General features: G+C 50.0%; 2 long non-coding RNA genes across 2 annotated transcripts in view; both read left to right on the forward strand.

The window, feature by feature from the left end:
* Positions 1–20,367, forward strand: part of LOC115600070 — a 308,606-nt gene that overhangs the window by 70,750 nt on the left and 217,489 nt on the right. The window lies entirely within an intron of this gene.
* On the forward strand, positions 4,957–19,979 carry LOC115600084. Its single transcript, XR_003988817.1, has 3 exons — positions 4,957–5,050; positions 19,240–19,247; positions 19,968–19,979. It is a non-coding gene; the product is annotated as an uncharacterized LOC115600084 (long non-coding RNA).

Raw genomic sequence — 20,367 nt, forward strand, 5'->3', positions numbered from 1 at the left:
CTTAATTTCTCTTGAGTGTTCCCAGAGTAGCAGCATTGATCATGGAGTTAATAGGATTTTCTTCATGGATTCTGTTTCCAAAGGGAATGTATGGCAAAAAAGATGAATTTCATGTCCCTTATTGAATAAAGGGAGGCCCTGCAGAGCAGAGAATTTGATTCTGTGAAGTAAAAAAAAAAAAATGTCTTTTTTTAGCTGCTATTTTATCAGCTTGTCTGAGGTTTGAGCTCTCGATGGAAAAGGAGGGTAGCTCAGCATTGGTTTTCTCTGCCTTTTGGAAGAAGCACAGAGCATTCACAGGTGGCTTTGAAGCTCTGGTGCTGAGAAGTCCCAAGTCCTTGGTTTGATTGCTAATATATAAGCTCTCCAAAACCCCTCAGGTCAAATTCTGGGTTTGGTCACTCCTAATCCTCTCTATTTTCAGAAATCAACAAATAATCAGAGACTATGGGTAACTCTGCCAAAGTGTTCCTGCCAGAGATAATTCTTGGGGTGTGTCTGAATTTTTTCAGAGCTGATGATGAAGTACCAAAAGCCAACACTGCACTCCATGAGAAGGGCATCAGAAGAAGAACTTCAGTCACAAGCAGCTTGGAGAGCAGAATTCTGGCTCCAAGTCCAGCTCAGCTTTCAACTCACCTGGGACATCCTGGCAAAGAGTTTGGCACTGAACAGGAATCCAAGTCCAGTAGCTCAGTTGGTGGGAATCTTCATTTGATCAAAGTTCTCCTTCATTGCAGTGCTGATATTTCCCAGGAAGACTCTGATAGGCTGATAGATGAGGATTATGCTTTTATTCATGGCTATTCCAAGCCTCCAAACTTAAAAAATTGCTGTCAGGTCACTGATTGCGTTATTTTCTTACGCCTCCCACTCCACAACAAGCCCCATGTTCTTCTCCTCAGGATTTATGCCCCGACCCTCCAAGCTGACCAAAAGTCAAATTCTACACCAAATCTACACTGCCTCTCTCAAAAAGTTCCTGCAGAGAAGATCATAACGCTTGGTGACTTCAGCACCGGAGTAGGAAAAAACTATGAAGCCTGGAAAGGAGTCCTGGGCAAGCATGGTGTTGGAAACTGTAATGACAACGGATGTCTCCTGCTGGAGTTTTGTGCTGAGCAGCAGCTCACCATCACCAGCACTCTCTTCCAGCAGAAAGACAGCCTGAAGACAACCTGGAAGCATCCTGGATCCAAGCACTGGCACCTCACTGACTGTGTCTCAGCATGCCAGAGAAATGTTGGCAATGTCCGTCCTAGCCGAGCGATGCCTGGTGCAGAATGTCCTACAGACCACTGCCTTGTGCCATGCAAACTTACCCTCTGCTTGAAGCCCAAACCGAAGAGGGGTGGCATCCCAGGGAGGAGGCTCAAAGTGAACCATCTTCCAAAAGGTACAGTGAGAAACAGCTTCCAGGTGAAGCTTCAAGTTGGGCTTTTAGATCATCCCGTAGATCGTTCTCCCGAAGCGAATCCCCAGGGTTCTCCTCAAAGAAAACCAAAGATTGGGATCTCACCCAAGAGATCCCAGAATTGTTGACAAAGAAGAGAACCTCTGAAATTTCACTGTCTTCCAAAAGATCCAATGAGAAGCAGCTTCCAGGTAAACCGTCAAGACTTTTAGGTCATCCCATAGATCACTCTTCGGAAGTGATTTGACAACACATTGAAAAGAGCATCCTGCAATCTCTGAAGAATGCCTAGGGTTCTCCTCAAAGAAAACCAAAGATTGCTTTGAGGAAAACACCCGAGAGATCCCAGAATTTTGACAAAGAGAAGAGAGCCTCTAAAATTTCACTGTCTTCCAAAAGATCCAGTGAGAAACAGCTTTGATGAAAACACCACGGTGCAGTCATCATCACCCTGTAGAAGAAGAAAGGAGAAAAGTCAAACTGCTCACACTACTGAGCTATAACTCTGCTCTCTATTGATGGCAAAATCCTTGAAAGAATACTGTGGTTTTCCCTGGAGGTGAACTTTCCATGTGTCATAACCAGCAAAAATAAAAAAAAAAAAAAAAGGCTTAAAGGAAACCACTGACAACTCTGGGATGCAGGTATGTGAAGCCAAATATTTTGAATTAGAGTCCGGACTGCTATGTAACATCATAGAGTCGATTGAGAGTAATTATAGAGTAAATATAGAGTAAAATATAGAGTAAATTATACAATAAGGTAAAGAAAATCAGCAGAAAGTGACTAATGGTGATGGCAGAGTCGTGCAGAGGAAGGTGGTGTTGCTGTCTGAAGTTGGGTAAAGTTTTCTTAGGATGGGGAAAAATCTTTGCCACGATGCTGGGTATTTCCTGTTCTGCTGCTTTATTTCCAGCTGAGCTGTGTTGTTCCTGCAAACAATGCAGTCAAATGCATTTTTTCCCCATACAAAATGCATATTGAAGTGAAGAAGTTTTGTCTGTAAAAGGCAGATGTGTGTGATTAGACATGCCTGGTCTTCCTCTTTGTAAGAGAAGGCTCATGCTAAAATACCTTGCAATTTGGATACCTTTGATGTTTCCCTGCCTCTGCAAAACATGTGTGTGTTTGGCCATGCTAAGAAGTGTTTGGAAAGATTTTTTCCTGAGGGTATTTCTGAGTGGAATAGGGCAGGCATCCTGTTGGTGTTGGGCATCTGGGGCAGGGCTGGGCAGAGGGGTCTGGAGTCCTGAGTAACACCTCAGGGGAGAGTGGAGCACATTATTCCCACTTTTGGGACATGGCTTAGTGGTGTTGGTTTCCCAGTTGGACTAGAGGATCCTAGAGGTTTTTTCCAGCCTTACTGATTCTGTGGTTCTGTGATTCTGTCCACATAGGAAGCATTGGCCCAGCTCCAAAGGGAAAGCCATTTATTTCATCAGCTGCTGCACAGGGATGCTTTAATGACATTTTCCACAAACTCTGCTGAAAAGCAAGTTTCTACACTGGAAAAGATGAACAAGGAATTAAAGGCCAAGTGTGCTGGTGTAAGAGAACAAGTCTTAAACTATGAGGCTGAAAAACTACAAAAAAGGGGAGGTAAAGGACACACATTTTGCAGTGTTGAAGGCTCTATGTTATGCTGTTCATTTCTGCATTCTGTCTTTGGGACCTGCCTGTTCCTCACAAAAGTCAATTTCAGCCACTAAGCTTTCTCTTCCCTTCTCTATTTTGTGATGTGCAGCAATCTTTAAATTTCTTCTGTGTGGCTGTGTGTCACAGTTTAACACTGGCCCGGCAATTAAACCGAATAACAGACGCTCTCTATTAATCTCTCTCTCCTTGATAAAGAAAGGAGAGAGAATAAGGGAGAGAGACTTATGGGTTGGAAACTAAACTACACAACTTTAATGAACAGTAATGATAAATAGGAAAAATTACTAAATATATACAAACATACAGGAAAATGGAAACCACATTCCTCACCCTTTTCCCCAATAACTCTCACGTCACCACCGAGGCTGTAGGGCAGCCCTGGGAAAGTCCAGGCTGGACTCCTGGAGTCGGCAGCAGTCTGCAACCGGAGGCAGGAACACACAGATATGGGCTGGCACGGATCAGGACCACAGGCAGACGAACGGACAGGATCCTTCCAGGATGCCGGGTGAAGGAAGGGAGGAAGGGAAATCAGGAAATCCAGAAGTCTGGAAATTTGGAAATCCGGAAAAGATCTGGATCGGCCCTCGTGATGCCTCAAATTTATACTGAGTGTGACATATATGGGATGGAATACTCTGTTTGGTCAATTCTGGCATCTATCTTGTCTGTTCCTCCCCAAAGGAGGGCTCAGGTGGGACCTCTGTATCCTCCTGGATGGTAAAATGTTTTCCTCAGAGCTGAGCAGTGTCCTTGGCTCTGCATACCAGTCTCTAGCAGTAACTATAAACATCAAGTGTTATCAATCCTAGAAGCACACACTGTCTGAGAAACTTGCTGTTAATTTCAGCAAGTGCAACTACTGACAAGAGACTTAGCTAAAAGTAAAAGTACGAGACAGAAAATCACCTTTATCCTGGCCCAAACCAGGACACTGTGTTAGGCTAATTAACTGGTCAGAAGACTGATTAGAATGTTACAGGTTTTTTCTGCAAATTCCACCAGTCCCAGGCAGAGCAAAGGTTTAAAAGTTGCTGTGTAACCATTTTGTTAATCTTTACTTTCTGGAAAACAGGAACCAGTCCTGTTGAGTAATTAGACACTGGTGTGCTGTTTGTCTGTGAATAGTGATGTGCACAGTGCTTTAAAATTCCGTTTCTTTCTTCCTCTGAACCCCAGAGTGTTTAGTGAGGTGAATACCTGCATGTGTCAGATAACCACCTTATTCTTCATTTTTCAGTTTCTTGAACAGGGAAGAGGGGGAAGAGCTCCAGGAGTGCTGTCAATGGTTTTCCCCTGGGAAAAACTTTGTATTCCTAGTTCCAAAATCCCAGGTTCCTTTGGGAGATGGTAGTTGTGTGGGTGGCTAGAGGAAAGGAGGGACTGTCCAGATTTATGAAAGTTGTTACTGTAAAATTAACTAATTATTAATTTCAAAAAATAATGTATTAATTTAATTCTTTGTAGAATGCAGAAAGAGACCCAAGAACCATCTCATACAAAGTCCTGCCTTTAGTCACCAGAGTAAGATCTGCAGTCAAACGGTGGCTCTTGCACCAAACAGATTGCTTTGAGTTTTGTTAAAAAAATACCATGATTCAGTGTATGCTGGTGTCTTGTTCAAAAAGTATAATATTACCTATAATATATAATATATTATTTGTTTATGTATTAGAAAACAGAAATTTCCTTGAGCTGCTGCTGATAGTTTGGAGGGGCTCACTGCTGGTGGCAGGAAAAATTTTCCTACTTTTTGAAGTCAAGACAGTTGTAACTGTATAATCAAATAAGTTTAAGACAGAATTCATGTCCTTATAACTTCTTTCATGCTCATCTAACCATTTCATTTAATGTCAGAGAGCTGCCATTAAAAAGCTGTCTGTGGCAGAAGCTTCACTGGAAGTGTCTACGAGGCGCTGCAGGAACCTGGAGGAAGCCAACCTGGGCTTGGAAAAGGAATTGGGAGAGGCTAAATCCAAGGTAGATGAAGTTGTCCCAAAATTCCAGAGCAATCTCCATTCACAGATTGCTTTGAAGCTTTAATGCTGAGCAATCCCAAGTCTTGGTAACTCTTGCAGGTTTGACTGCTATGATACAGGCTGCCCAAAACCCTTCAGGTCAAATGGGTTTGGTCATTCCTAATCTGTTCCTGCCAGAGAGAATTCATTGTGTCTGAATGTTTCAGAACTGATGGGGAAAAAAAATAGGGAAAGCCAACAGAAAGCTTTGTGGAAGGTGGAAGAACACACTTCCCATCAGTGGCTGCAAATCCAGTTCACCATTCAACTCACCTGGGACATCCTGGCACAAGTCTGGTTCCGAACAGAAGTCCAAGTCCAGTAGGAAGCATCCCCATCTCACCCATAGTAGCAGAACCATTGATGAACAGGATTTCCAAGGTAAACATTTTGAAATCCCATCCTCAGCTACTGCTGAAGAGCATCTGTAAGCAAGGTTGTGTTTTTTAGCCTAAAGTTACAACTCATTTGCAGGGATTACTCCTGGTGTAACTCCTCCTCATCCCAACACAACATCTCGGTGTGCTAGGGGTTAAAATGTTTGGGTTTTGAGGGTTGTTTTCCAAGAGTGCACAGAAACCAAAGATAATGCCATAGATGTTCACAACTAAGCTTTAAATTAAATTTTCTTATCTAGGATGTATGACTATAATAAATAAATCTGCAAGAAATCTCACTTCATACCTCAGTGTGGGAGATCCACTGTGTGTATATTTGGTCATTGCTCTCCCTTTAGGCCTGGAGAGAGGGCCCTTCCCTCCACTCTGCTGGTTTATGGCCTTGCTTCTTTGGCATTTGAAGTTACTGCCTGTTTTTGTATGGATTTGGAGAATGTTTTAGACGTTTAATATTGCACAATGTTAATGGTGCGTTTTCTATATAATTCTAGTTCAAGTGGGAACAGGATGAATTTGTCTCTGAAGAAGTTGGACTTGGTAATGTGTCATGTTAGAGTTAGGAAAGAGATGACTGCTCCTAACTTGTGAAAACAACATCTTGAAAGCTGTTTAGTTCCTGTGCTAAGCACAGGATTTTTTTCTGCTAGCTTTACACTTACTTGAACATGGAAACTTTCAAAATCCTTACAAAATGCAGAATGCTTTAAGAAGCTTCCTGAAAAAAAAAAACAAAAAAACCCAACAAAAAAAGCACAAAGAAAACAGGCCTATTTCCTCCACACAGATACACTTTGCTTAATCTGAAGTCACCTTTCTCTGGAGTTAATCCTCAATCACAAACACAAAAGGAGCCCTACACAGAGTTTCACAGACTTCAGCCATCACTTCTCCTCCCGTGTCCAGTGATTGCCTTCAGCACTGACCCATAACACACACCCTCTGCTGTCAGTTCTTGGTCTTTGCTGTCCCTTACTCCTTGCTTGTGTTTGTAGCTCCTCTGTTGCAGTCTTTTTATTTGAATAGGCAAGAAGAAGCTAATCAGTTTAAAAGGATATCCTTTCTTTAGGGAAAGATCACTCAGTAGTGTTCAGGCAATCGTCAGGGGAGTTGAGTGTTTGTCATCCATGGCATCAAACATGTTCTGTGATGTGAGGCCAGATGTCCCAGGAGGAATTGCACCTATTTTTGATGATTCCTCCAGAGTCACAGCTTTGCAGTGACTGGTGCTGTTTTAAAGCAGGAAGCCCCTGAGCCCATTTCCTTCTGTTGCTGTCTGCTTTTAATCACAGAGAGTGTTCAGCTCTGGCTTCGTAGCCGTAATGTTCTGACAGTGACCTCTTTGCCCCTCTCTCCTGTAAAAGTAACAGCAGGAATCTTGTCTCTTTTCTCCCCAGACTCTGATGAACTTTAAACTACATCTTTGGGAGCTTATTCCGTATTTTGTGATGGATCAGAAGAGATGAAAAGATGTTTCTGTCAGTCTGATTAAATGTTCTGAGTCTGTTGGATGGATGTCAGCCCTGTTGCCCTTCCCTGGTAGTTTTTTGATGCGTAGTCCTCTTCCTCCCCCTCCTTTTCCCTTTTCCCTTTTCCCTTTTCCCTTCCCATTCCCTTCTCCCTCCCCTTTCTTCCCCTTTTCCTCTCCCCTCTTCTCTCCACTCCCCTCCTCTCATGTAGTCCTCTCCCTCCCCCCCTCCTCCTCCCCTTCTCCTCTCTTCTCCTTTCCCCTTCCCTTTCCCCTTCCCTTTCCCCTTCCCTTTCCCCTTCCCTTTCCCCTTCCCTTTCCCCTTCCCTTTCCCCTTCCCTTTCCCCTTCCCTTTCCCCTTCCCTTTCCCCTTCCCTTTCCCCTCATCTCTCCACTCCCCTCCTCTCATGTAGTCCTCTCTCTCTCCCTCCCCCCCTCCTCCTCCCCTTCTCCTCTCTTCTCCTTTCCCCTTCCCTTTCCCTTCCCTTTCCCCTTCCCTTTCCCCTTCCCTTTCCCCTTCCCTTTCCCCTTCCCTTCCCCTTCCCTTCCCCCTTCCCTTCCCCCTTCCCTTCCCTTCCCTCCCCTTCCCTTCCCCCTTCCCTTCCCCCCTTCCCTTCCCCCTTCCCTTCCCCTTCCCTTCCCCCTTCCCCCTCTCCCTTCTCCCTCTCCTCTCCCTTGCCCTCCCCTTCAATTATTCTCCCCCTCCTTCTACTTCTCCCTCTCCCTCCCCTCCCCTCCATCTCCTATTTTTAAATTTATGTAAATAAAGTGATCTGGATTTTGGTTTTGAATTTTTCATCAGTCTCTGACCCTTATTTCTTGCTGCTGCCAACTCTGCTCCTCTTTACTCTTTTTCATTTTCTACACACCTGGTTTATAGAATGGAATAGAAAAAAACCCCCATATTTCTGAAGCAAAAACCATAGCCTGCTTCTCAGGAGTGCATAAAGGGCCTTGGCAGGATAAAGACTGCTCCAGAAATCACTTGGGCACGAGCAATGTGCTCATGTCCTTTGCTGTGTGTCTGGCATGGCTCAGTTTTGAGTGCCAGAGCTCAGCTCCAGTTCCCTGTTCCAGCTGAGAAAATTGCTTTGTAAATGCATTAATTCATATTAAGTTGATTTAATGTAACCTTTCAGATATGCTCTCTTCTACCTTTTAGCTTTACACGACTATAATATATCTAGAGACATTGTTGTGAATACTTCCCAATGCTGGTGCAAGAGATTAAGGAAAAAAAAAAAGAAAAGACGAAAAGAAAAAATAACAAACCACAACCATCCTAATAACAAAGGAAAGATATATATAAAATATATATATATATGTTTATCCTGAAAACACTCCTGGGCCTCAAAACCCACGGGGTGAGGTAACGTGGAGTGGCGAGGTAAATACGATGTGGCAAATGTGTGGTAAAACAGAGAGTTCACACCCGCAGAGATACAAACAGATGTGAAAAATATCCTGTCTTTTGAGCCAGGGAAGAGGTGCAGTGGGAGAACTGTTCCCAGGCAGGGTGTGGTTCCTGGTTGCTCCTCAGTGGAAACCTCGGAGATGGAGACCCTCCAAAGAGCAGAGACTCCAAAAAGAGCCACACGACACAAAATAACCACAGAAATGGGATATATCATAGAATCATAGAATTGGCTGGGTTGGAAGGGACCTCAGAGATCATCGAGTGCAACCCTTGAACCACCGTTGTGGTTACTAGACCATGGCACTGAGTGCCACATCCAGGCTCTTTTGAAATATCTCCAGGGATGGAGAATCCACTACTTCCCTGGACAGCCCATTCCAATGGCTGATCACCCTCTCCAGAAAGAAATTCTTTCTAATATCTAACCTAAACCTCCCCTGGCACAACTTAAGACCATGCCCTCTTGTCTTGTTGAACATCTTCTGGCAAAAGAGCCCAACTCCCCCCTGGCTCCAACCTCCTTTCAGGGAGTTATAGAGAGTGATGAGGTCTTCCCTGAGCCTCCTCTTCTCCAGCCTTAACACCCCCAGCTCCCTCAGCCTCTCCTCATAGGGTCTGTGCTCGAGTCCCTTCACCAGCCCAGTTGCCTCCTTTGGACCCACTCCAGGACCTTGATATCCTTCCTGAGCTGAGGGGCCCAGAACTGGACACAGGACTCGAGGTGTGGCCTCACCAGCGCTGAGTACAGGGGCAGAATCCCTTCCCTGCACCTGCTGGCCACGCTGTTCCTGATCCAGGCCAGGATGCCATTGGCCTTCTTGGCCACCTGGGCACACTGCTGGCTCCTGTTCAGCTTCCTGTCAATCCAGACTCCCAGGTCCCTTTCTGCCTGGCTGCTCTCCAACCACTCTGTGCCCAGCCTGGAGCTCCCCATGGGGTTGTTGTGGCCAAAGTGCAGGACCCAGCACTTGGCCTTGTTGAACCTCATCCCATTGGAATCACCCAGACTCTCCAGTCTGTCCAGGTCCCTCTGCAGAGCCCTCCTGCCTTCCAGCTGATCCACACTCCCCCCCAGCTTTGTGTCATCTGGGAATTTGCTGATGATGGACTCAATCCCCTCATCTAAATCATCAATAAAGATATTGAACTGCACTGGGCCCAACACTGATCCCTGGGAGACACCACAGCCGCCATTTGATGCAGCCCCGTTCAGCACCACTCTCTGGGCCCGGCCCTCACGTCACGAGACTATTCCCCTCAGCACCAGAGCAAAGCCCACGAAACAAGAACCAATGCTGGGAGAGCCCGCAAAATGAAAACCAAGGATAAACTGGTAAGAGACTGAGGGGAAGGGGTTTATATAAAAATATAAAAGAACTGGTTTTACCCTATCAAACTTGCGAGCCAGTGGTGGGGCTACGGCTCCCTGGCCGCCCAGTGTGCTGCAGCGTGCTGCTTTACTTATATCTCTCTCAGTAAAAAGTTTTACTGTTGAAACATTGAGGCAGCGTTTTTAACACACATGGATTAGAAAACACTGTGACCTGTTGAATATCCAATTAGATTGCCAAATTTTCCCGGGATATTTCTTAGTTGGGAGCCGGATTTGGGTGCATCCCCCTGGTTCCCGGGGCCTCGAAATAAAGCACCACAGAGAACCTCTCATGAGTGGGTATGGGGTTGTCTCCATGCTAACACTGGGGGGGTCCTGGAGGGGGTTGGGATGGACTCGGAGGCACTGGGAGGGGTCCTGGGGGGGATTGGGGGGTCCTGGGGGGGACTGGGAGGTGTCCTGGGGGACCTTGAAGGGTAACAGATGGGACGGAGGGAGATTGGGGGGGCACTGGGGGGGACTGGGAGGCACTGGGAGGGGTCCGGGAGGGGACTGAAGGGGTCCTGGGGGGGGGGGCTGGGGGGTGCTAGGGGGGATTGGGGAGGTCCTGGGGGGGATTGGGGGGCACTGAGAGGCACTAGGAGGGGTCCTGGAAGGGGTTGGGGGGGTTCTGGGAGGGGTTGGGATGGACTGGGAGGCACTAGGATGGCTCCTGGGGGGCACTGGGGGGGTACAGAGGAGACTGAGGGAGATTGGGGGGGCACTGGGGGGGGACTGGGAGGCACTGGGAGGGGTCCTTGGGGGGACTGGGGGGATTCTGGGGGCGCTTGGGGAGGACTGGGAGGCACAGGGATGGCTACATCATTACTCTGCTATTCTTGTATTCTGCTGCCAGCTCCCTTATCTTTTTCTCATAGCTCATCTTTCAGTAACCTTGAAACTAGGCCTCAAGGCCCTTAGCTTACTCTAGCTAAAGCTAAATAGTCAGGATTGCTGACATGTCTGTTTTCTTCCAGGCAGTTTCCCAACACTTACCTGGTAAAAAAAAGATGTCCAAGCATGGAAACTCTCAAGCTTGACCGTGCCCCTTCATTTCTAGTGATGGCTGAGGTGGGTCTGGTGGTGAGAGATGAGATGGCAGCTCTGGTAAAAACTCTTCTCACACTGGGAGCAGCTTTAGGGTCGTTCACCCCTATGGAGTTGCTGATGTCTCAACAAGTGGGAGCTTCTCCTGAAGCTCTTCCCACAGTCGGGACACTTGTAGGGACATTCACCCCTATGGGTCTGTAGGTTACGGGTGGCACTTGAGCTGGCTGTGAAGCCCTTCCCACACTAGGGACACGTGTAGGGTTTTTCCTCAGTGTAGACATGTTGGTGACGAATCCAAGAGGTGCTCCTGTTGAAGGCTTTCCCACAGTGAGTGCAGGGATACAACTTCTCTCCTGTATGGATGCGGCAATGCTGTGATAATGAAGAACTCTGGGAAAACTCCTTCCCACACTCCAAATATTTATAGGGTCTCTTTCCCGTGTGGATGCGGCGATGCTTTGATAAATAGGAACTCTGGAAAAACTCCTTCCCACACTCGGAACATTTAAAGGGTTTCTCATCAGTATGGATCCGTTGATGCTGGATAAAATGACTTCGCCAGCTAAAACCTTTCCCGCAGTCAGGGCAGGTGTAGGACATGGTGCCTGTGTGATGGTGTCACCGTTGGACCAGATCCGAGCTGTCGCTAAACCGTCTCCTGCAGTCAGGATATCTCTGGGGTCTCTCACCCCGATGGATTTTCTGATGGTGGAGATGGGCTGAGAGGATCCTAAACCTTTTTCCACATTCCTGGACGATGTCAAATTCTTCTCCTGGATGGACTCAGAGATTTCTCAGTAATGTGCTTTGACCAAAAGCTGTCAGATCTTTGGGGTACCCAGAGAGGTTTATGCCCAGAAGGAGTCACCCCGTGCCTGTGAAAGAAGCCATAGTGCAGTGACAAAGTAGGGGTGGGCTTTTTGTGGGGTGAAGGCAGCCAAAACCTACATCAGTCCTCCTGTGAGTGAAACTGGAGTGTGAGGTGGAATGAGGAGGTTTCCCATAGAGGTGAACACCCACTGATCATCCTTTACTTCATCTTTAGGTATTATACTGGCACCCAAAACTCAAAGGGGAACTGGCTGGGGTGCAGGGTACTGGGGTTGTGAGCCAGTCCTAGTGTGATTCAACTTACATTCCATGAGATATTTTAGTTCTCCCCTATTTCTGTCAACAACCCTTGGGGTGATTTAGGGGTCCTTTCGTGCCACCAAACATCTCTGGTATAATTTAGTGTTCTCCACTGTGGCATCAAATCCCCACCATGACCTGGGGTTCTCCCATCACACCCACATGCAGGATGAGCTGTCATCCACTGGGATGAGTTTGGGTCCCCAGAGATGCTTTGGGAGTCCCCGACAGTGGCTTCTGAGGCCCGGGATTATTAAGCCCCTTAAAGTATTCTGGACTTGCAATCGTTACCCCTGGCTCCAGGGTGATTTCAGGGTCCCCAGTTGCAGCCCCCAAACCGTTGGGATGACTTGGGGATCCCCTATCACAGCCCTGCAAACCAGGAGGAGTTGGGAATCCCCAGTTGAGGTGGGGAAGAACCAATCAGAGCTCCTCCACCCTCCTTAAAAAGTTGGGGGGGTCACCAATCCCACCACCCTCACCCCAGGGATAAGTTTAGTTCCCCCCTCTCACCCATCCCCCTCCCTCCTCCATCTTGTGCTGCTCACCCCCAGTTTGGGCAGTACTGGGATAACCACCCCCCTCCCATCACCTCCCATCACCTCCCTGTACCTACAGGGGGGGCACAGCCCAGGCTGGTGGGGAGGGGGGGGCGTTGCTCTGGCAGTCACCAGTTGGGAGGTCCCGGCTGCGGGGCGGGGGGTGTGGGTGCAGCCCCGGGGCGGCAGAGAGAAACCTCCCGGGAGCTGCAGCGCGATCGCGGGAAGCGGCGGAGGGAGGAAGAAAAGGTGGGGAGGGGCCTCGGGGGGGAGGGACCCGACCTGGGGGTGAGGTTGGGAGTTGGCAGAGGAGGGGACACCAGAGTTGTGTCCTGGGGGGGTTGGGGACATCAGGCTTGTGGCATGGGCAGGGGACACATCACAGCTGGGTGGTGCTGACCTGTGGAAAATCTGCGGAGGCTTAAGGACAACACGTAGTCACCATTATGGTTAAAGTGAAGTCGTTTATTAACAATTCACACACTTTATATAGAGCCCTTGTTTATATAACGATATCTTGCAGGTGGCTATATCTTGGCCACAAATCCTGTTCTCACAGAACTTCTGCTGGCTACATCATTACTCTGCTATTCTTGTATTGTGCTGCCAGCTCCCTTATCTTTTTCCCATAACTCATCTTTCAGTAACCTTGCAACTGGGCCTCAAGGCCCTTAGCTTACTCTAGCTAAAGCTAAATAGTCAGGATTGCTCACATGTCTGTTTTCTTCCAGGCAGTTTCCCAACATGACCATACACACCCTCCCTGTAGAGTAGGAAGTTGGACTAGATGGCCTCTAGAGATCTCTTCCTACCCTAATTGTTAAAAACGCTGACTCTATGTTTAAAGTTTTTTATTGAGAAAGATATAGGTAAAGCAGCACGCTGCAGCACGCTGGGCGGCCGGGGAGCCGTAGCCCCACCACTATCTCGCAAGTTCGATAAGGTAAAACCGGTTCTTTTATACTTTTCATAAACCCCTTCCCCTCAGTCTCTTACCAGTTTATCCTTGGTTTTCATTTTGCAGGCTCTCCCAGCATTGGTTCTTGTTTTGCGGGCTTTGCTCTGGTGCTGAGGGGAATGGTTATGTGACGTCCCTGTTTCGAGGGCCCCTGCGGTCGGCCCCTCCTCCCGTTTTTCTGGCTTTTCTTCCTTATAAGTACACTGAAACATACACCCCAAAACAACAGGATACAACATGCTATCTCAACAAACTGACCAAATAAACATTATTGAATTGAAAGATACACTCAACAAAGCAATAAACTACAATTTTAAACCCTTATTTTTCAAACTAATCATCCTATGACTGAAGTTTGGGGGGATAGCTTGGTTTCTTCCATGGCTCCCTTCCCATCCTACCAGTGGGTCCCATCCTACCAGACAATCTTCCCATGCCTGGGACCTCCTCCTCCACTTGCTGTGGCCATCACCATTGCACTGGAGGCATTGTAATCATCATTAATTGTAACTCATTATTATTATTATGCTATTAAAGCACTTTTAATTTCAGCCCTCGGGGATTCATTCCTTCTCCCCTTTCCTCTCCAAGGGAGTTTCCAGTGATTAAAAACCTTCTAAACTGCAAGGCTTTTCCAAAGGGGTGTGAGCTTTGGGAATGATCCCCTGGCACCCCCTTCATCACTTCCACGGGTTACACATTTTATCACAGAATCATCCCTGGTAGTGTTCAAGGCCAGGCTGGATTGGGCTTAGATCATCCTGGTCAAGCGGGAGATGTCCCTGTCCATGCAGGGGGTTGGAGCTAGATGATCTTTCAGGTCCACTCAAACCCAAACCATTCTGTGATTCATGGTTCTAAAGCACAGAAATGAAGGTTATGGGCTGTGTAAAATACTCCATGAGTCTCAAAGGGGAGATTTTTTGTTGAAAGGAAAGGGTTAACAGCTACAAAAGTTATTCCAGGCTTAAAAACCTGTGTTGCCTCCTGTGAGGCATGGCGACCTGGTTCAAGAAGCAACCAACCCCAGGTTGCCCGGGCCATCGGCTCACAGACATCAATATGATGGACGGCAAATGGCGTTTATTGTTTATGTTACACCGCATTTTATAGCCTAGGTTTACATAGTCACTTCCGCCTGCTTGCGTTAGGGACCTGTACCTATTGGTTGTCAGGAGAGAAGCCCTATCTTATCTTTCCGTACAGCACGATATCTTCCGGCCCCAAACCTTAACTGCCACATTTCAAACCTAAGCTACCACATTTCAAACCTTAACTACCACAAACCTGCAGGGCTGGTGTAATGGGGGTGGGGAGGAGGGAATGGGAGGACACACTTCCTGACCTGAGCACAAAACAAAGACCTCAGGAGCCTGGAGATAAGAAGCTGTTGAATCAGTGCTTCCAGGTGTAAACCAGGAGGACAATGACCAAGGCAGCCTTTCCTGTCCTGAAGGTTCTTCTGTGTCTTTGGTCTGCATCCCAAACCCTAAAGCCTTCTCCAAAGGCCTCAGGCTTTGGGGAAATGTCTCCTGGCACCTTTTCTGGGCAGATCTTAATAAACCAAATATCTGCACTCTGGGTGGGGATTGCTTTTTGAATCAGGAGACAAATGACAGAAGCCTGCACGCTGCTGGAGGCATCCTGTCTCATGTTCCATGGTGTCACAGAGGTTTCAGGAGAGCTCATGAAGCATCCCTCCTGACAGGCAAGGAGCAGTAACGCTCCTCTGAAGAACTGTGCCAGCTCCTGGAGTCTACAGCCCGGCAGAAACACCCGTGCCCCATGCTCCCCAGGCTCCCTGGCAGCAGGACTGAGCGGCCACCAGAAACTCTGCCTGAACAGAACCAGGGGGGTTTGGGGAGAAAAGTCTCAGAATCAGCTCCTCAAACACCAGAGCTTTTGCCAGCTGTGCTACTCGAGCATTTCAAGCACACCCAATCCAAACACAGCTCCCACAGCAGCCACAGTGCCTCAGCCACCAAAATCTTTGTGGTATACATGTGGAACTGAAAACATAAAATATGTCTCTCGGACCAGTTTTTTTCCTTCACCCGGCTGGTAAATACCATATGTTAATCTCAAGGAATGCCTGACAGACACCTGGTCGCCCAAACCTAGCAGGGTTCCAGGACACAAAGATAAGAAATTACTCATCCCAGGAAGCCTGGAGATATGTATGTATCAGGGCCACCTTGAATGAAGTGACCCCCCCCTTTCTTTTTGGGGGATAAATAACCCTAGGAAAAGACGGGAAAGGTAAGCGCTTCTTGCAGGTGACCCCCCAGCCAGCCCAGGTGTGCTTGGGAGGAGAACAGAGCTGCCTCGTCCTGCAGCTCTGGGCCAAGGCCCTGTGAGACATGGGAGATCCCCCCACTGCGGGTGGGTGAGTGTGTGGGCACTGGGGGCCTGGGCTGCCCACCCCAGGAGGCAGCAGCCAGGGACCCAGCCCCGTCACAGTATCCCTGGGCAGGGACCCTCCCTGCCCGCTCCTGCCAGCGCATCCCTCGCTCCGGCGTCCTGGGGCCCCCTCCCACCCCGTGCTGCCCTCCCTCATCACACCCTCAGCCCTGGGGCCCACAGGGCTCAGCAGTGTCCCAGCCTTGAGCCGTGGCTGCTGACACCCCTGGCAGCTGGGCAGAGGGCTCAGAACACAGGTACCCATGGACACTCCTGCCAGGACAAGTGTGCTTGGCTCTCCTCGCCACTCCTTCTGCCCCCATCCCATGCTCAGAAGGGGATGGGAGCTCTGCTGGGTCCCCCCCTCCCTCCCCATTTGACACTCTTTGTCCATCTGTCCCCTCACTGCCTGGCAGCAAGAGGCCCAGAAGCTGCAGTTTCTGTCCTCCATCTGCAGCATCAGCAGCCCACACACCACTGTATGGGGCTGGCTCTGCTACTGCCAGGAGGAGTTGTTGGAGATCATCAAGGTGAGGGGAGGGACAGCAAGGCTGAGGGGGGTCAGAGGCAGCAGCACAGCCCTCAGTGCAGGGGAGACCTTAGCTGGGCAGGGGGATGCCCAAGAACACTGCTTCAGCTCTCTGTCCTTGGGGATGCTCCAAAGACCCCTGGGTGGCACAACTGGAGCCAGGACTTGGACCCAACACCACTTGTAGGTCCTTGGGCCAGCCTGTGGCTCTGGGATGGGCACAGCCCTTCCCACCACAGAGCCTGGGACCTCTGGGTGCTGACTGGGGAGAGGGTGCCAGGGCGAAGGCTCCCAGGCTCTGCCAGCCCCTTGGGCTCCTGCTGAGCAAAGGAGACTGCCCCATCCTGACCTGTCCCACCCCGCTCTGCTCCCCAGGAGCTGCTGGAGGAGAAGCCCATTGGCCTGGACACCACAGTGAAGCCATCACCTCCATCACCTGCCCCAGCCCCCAGTTTGCCCCCCCTGGTGCCCAGTGGCCCCAGCAGCACAGGGCCCAGGAGGGGGCATCCCCAATTCCTTGATCCAAGAAGGAGGCAGACACTGGGCCAGGGGGTCCCACTGGGTGTTCCCTCCAGAGATGATTGTCAATGCCATGGCCATTGAGATGCCCCCCACGGCATGGGGATCAGCCCAGATCTCCAAGCCTGGGGTCTGTCTCCTCCTTGCCTGCTCTGAAGAGCATCTCCCTGTCCCTGCAGCAGAGAGGGGCAGCCTCCTGCAGGCCTGCTTCTCCAGCATCTTCTGTGTGAACACCCAGGGCCCCAAGGCTATCCTCTGCTCCAAGGGATGCCATGGGTTTGTCCAGCTTTGAGGACAACTCTTCCCTTTCCCTTTCGGGGAGAGAAGAAGGGTGAATAGAGAGCACCTGTCGTTCCTTTAAGTGCTGGCCCAGCCTTAAACCGTGACACAGGGATGAACCACAGGGAGCTCCCCAGGACTGAGACCCCTTCCTGGGCACACTCACAGCTGCCCCTATTCCCGAGGCTTCCAGGGCTGTCCCCAAGCCTCTGATCCTCAATGTCCACACTGGAAACCATGCTGCAGAGCTGGGACACAGCACTGGTGACTGCTCCACCCTGGTTCTGCAGAACTTCTCCCAGCTCTGGCCACAGCACAGGGAACCAACCCCCAAACCCTGCCCAGCTCCTGGTGCAAGGAGGGGGACAGAGAACATCCCTCCTTCCCTGCCAGCCCCCTGCCCCCCGACTGCTGCCAGAGCCCCTTGTCCTCCCGCCCCAGTGCCCCCCACCCAGCACCCTGACCCCCTCCCAGATGGACTCTGCCTCACTGGCAAGGGGACCCCAGACCCGGGGCTTTCCCCCTCTGGCCAGAGCCAAGAACCCCCACCACAGGTCCCCAGGAAGGTGGACGCCCCTTGGGAAAGCCTTGGGAGATGTTTCTGGGGGCAGAGCAGACCTCTGTGTCCAAGGATGCTGCTGCCACAAACACAGGGGAGGGCAGGCACAGGGATGAATTCATGTTGGAAAGGGATCTGTTTGAACTCTTTTTCCCCCAGGGATGACTTCCCCTCCACCAAGCAGCCCATCCCCATGCCAGCAACTATGGGAGCAAAGGCAGAAACCAAGACCTTGCTCCTCCCGTAGCAGCTTTCACTCCACCTTGCTCAACCTGGACTTGCTAAAAGCCATTCAACCTGCCAGGCTTTGGCAGGATGGATTTTACCATCCACCAGAGTCAGTCTCCTGCAGCATCCTCTCCTTTCTTGACCTGCCTTGTTCCATGGCACACAAGCCAACACAGCTCCAACACCAGCACAGCACAACCTCTCAGCACCGTGTCTGCTGGGGATGCAACCACCACGCGCTGACTTGGACCATCTCCTGAGGCCCCATAGAGTTGGACACAAGTCCAGGGCCCAGATTAAGGACATCCAGGAGCAGTGCTTACTTCTTTACTGTACCCCTCGCATCCTCATCAGTACTGAGGGGCTGTTTTTCACAGCTTCAGCCACTGACTGCATTCTCCAGCACTAACAGTGTGGTGAAGAAGAGGCCTTTGAAGACTGCTGTAGCTGGAAGGGAACCTAGCAATTATTTTTAAAACCTTGAAAACACTGATTTCATCGGCTTAAAAAATAAATTCTTCCTAACCTATGTCTCATATTTTGTTTTTCTTTTCTCTTCTAAACAGTTTCCCCTTTTTCTCCATCCTGTGCCTTGCCACTTAAACACTGTACACTGGTAAGGATGAAAGCAAGACCCCAAAACTATTTTTTTCTTCATTTCCAATTTTGTCAACATGGAAACACAAGAAATAGGCTCTCCCAGACTTATTTTTTTTTTTTCATTTAATGAAAGGCACTGTAGCAAGGGAACCATAACTGAGCTGCTGTGTTTCCACATCCTTGCTACACAGCCATGTCTCACTCTTTGGCATCATCAGTGGGAAATCACCCACTGCATCTGGCATTTGCTGCCCCAAAGGGTCTGGGTGGTGACATGGTGACACCAGGCTGGCTGTGATCACGTGGAGCCCCTGTGTTGTCCAAAACAGAAACCTGTCTCAAGCCCCACGCAGCAGCAGCACAGGTCTGCTGGCCCACGGGGTGTCCATGGACGACCACAGCTCCCAAAACTTCTCCTGGCTCCTGGGAGTCAACAGGCAGCCCCACTGCAGCTCCTCTGGCCAAGGTGCCCTTCTGCCCCAGTGTTCCCTGAGGAGCAACCCCGGGGTGATGGGCTGCAGGCCCCCTTGCTCCCCAGGTCCCCCACAAGCTCCACTCCCCTCAGTCCCCCTGCTTCCCCTGGTCCCCCACAGGCTCTGCTCCCCCATGGGCAGGGTGCTGCTGAAGCTGCCAAGTGGGGACTCTGGGGGCTGCCACGTCCTCCTCACCACCCATGGCCACACGTGGGATGGGTTAAGCAGGAGGAGTGGCAGGGGTCTGCAGGGGGCATGGAAGCCCTGGCATGGATTGGGTCTCCCCCAGCAAGTCAAAGAATTCTGATGAAGATTCCCCATTTTCAAGGAGTCACATGGATTAAGACAATGGGTAATGGGCACAGCTTGCTCCTGGGAAGATTCCAGGTGGACAAGAGGAAAATTTTCCACTGGCAGGACAGTGGAACATTGGAATGGTCTCCCAGGGGAAGTGGTGGATTCTCCCACTGGGGACAGTTTCAAGTCTCAGCCCAACAGCGCGCTGAGACATCTCATAGAAACTGCAGTATTAACTAGAGGGCTTGGACCAGAGGATCCTTGAGGTCCCTTCCAACCTGACATTCTATGATTCCACTCTTCCCCACCAGCATCTTCTGGAACACCTTCCAACAGCAGCTGGGGAACGGTTCTTGGGACGGTTACATCATAATCCTAGAACCATGACAGGGTGTGGTTTGGAAGGGACCTTTGAAGGGACCTGGCCATCCCAGCAACCATCCAGTCCAGCAGAAGCCAGGAGAGCCATAAGGAGGGCAGCATGGGCAAAGCCCTGAGCCGGCCAGGCTGTTTGTGCTGGAACTGCTGTTGCCTGGGGAAGGGCCAGCAGGAGGATGAGGACTTTGAGGAGGACTACGTGCCCCAGAGGTTGATGCCAGCACCAGTTTCAACACAGAGCCAAGCAGAGCCCAACAAGAAGGCAGCCAGATGGCCATCATGGAAAGTCTGGAAAAGCAGGAGGACTCCTGTGAGCCAGGTGTTGGAAGTGTGTGTCTCCAACCCTTCCCAGTGGGAGTCGAGCATCATGCTTACCCAGCATCGCCCGGGCCAGCCTGGTCCTGGCAGCCATCTCCATCCCACACCTCCTCCTCCTGCCCACAGGAGGTGGGCCACAGGCAGCAACCAGCAGTGCTGCAGGGTGGCAGCCAGAGCCAGGTCTCGTCCCTTGACGGGGACAGACTGCCAGAGCTGCCCTGCCCCAAGAACTCTCAAGCCAAGGCCACGGGGAGACACCACGTCCAGGTAGGGAGCCCAAGGGCAATGGGCATGGACATCTTCCCAGCCCAGGAGCTGTTGGGCAGCTGGGAGGTGCTGGAGGGAACAGGCTGGGCCAGGAGGCTGCCA

Source organism: Calypte anna, chromosome W (assembly GCF_003957555.1).
Source record: "Calypte anna isolate BGI_N300 chromosome W, bCalAnn1_v1.p, whole genome shotgun sequence".
NCBI classification, from domain to species: Eukaryota; Metazoa; Chordata; class Aves; order Apodiformes; family Trochilidae; genus Calypte; species Calypte anna.